Here is a 344-nt window from a genome sequence, read left to right on the forward strand (position 1 = left end):
TCATCACTTCAACCTGGATTCTGCCAACTTAAGATGACTTTTGCCCCAATGTCATGCTGCATTCCCCATTGTGCAAGCCCTTTATTTTGTTTTGCTTTGTTTTGTTTTTTGTCTTATTTTTTGTTTTTGGGAGACAGAGAGAGAGAGCGTGCGCACACCAGGTGAGAGGGGCAGAGGGAGAGAGATCTTAAGGAGGCTCCACACTCAGCACAGAGTCTGACACAAGGCTCAATTCTGTAGTGGTGAGTCACACACAGAGAGTCAGGACACCAAGCCTTTTCTTTCCAGGAAGAGCTTTATTCATGCCAGCATAGGCTCAGCGGGCTAAGACCCAAAAGGCTGAG

This window comes from Panthera pardus, unplaced genomic scaffold, assembly GCF_024362965.1.
Source record: "Panthera pardus isolate Hobbes unplaced genomic scaffold, ASM2436296v1 HiC_scaffold_13, whole genome shotgun sequence".
Lineage (NCBI taxonomy): Eukaryota > Metazoa > Chordata > Mammalia > Carnivora > Felidae > Panthera > Panthera pardus.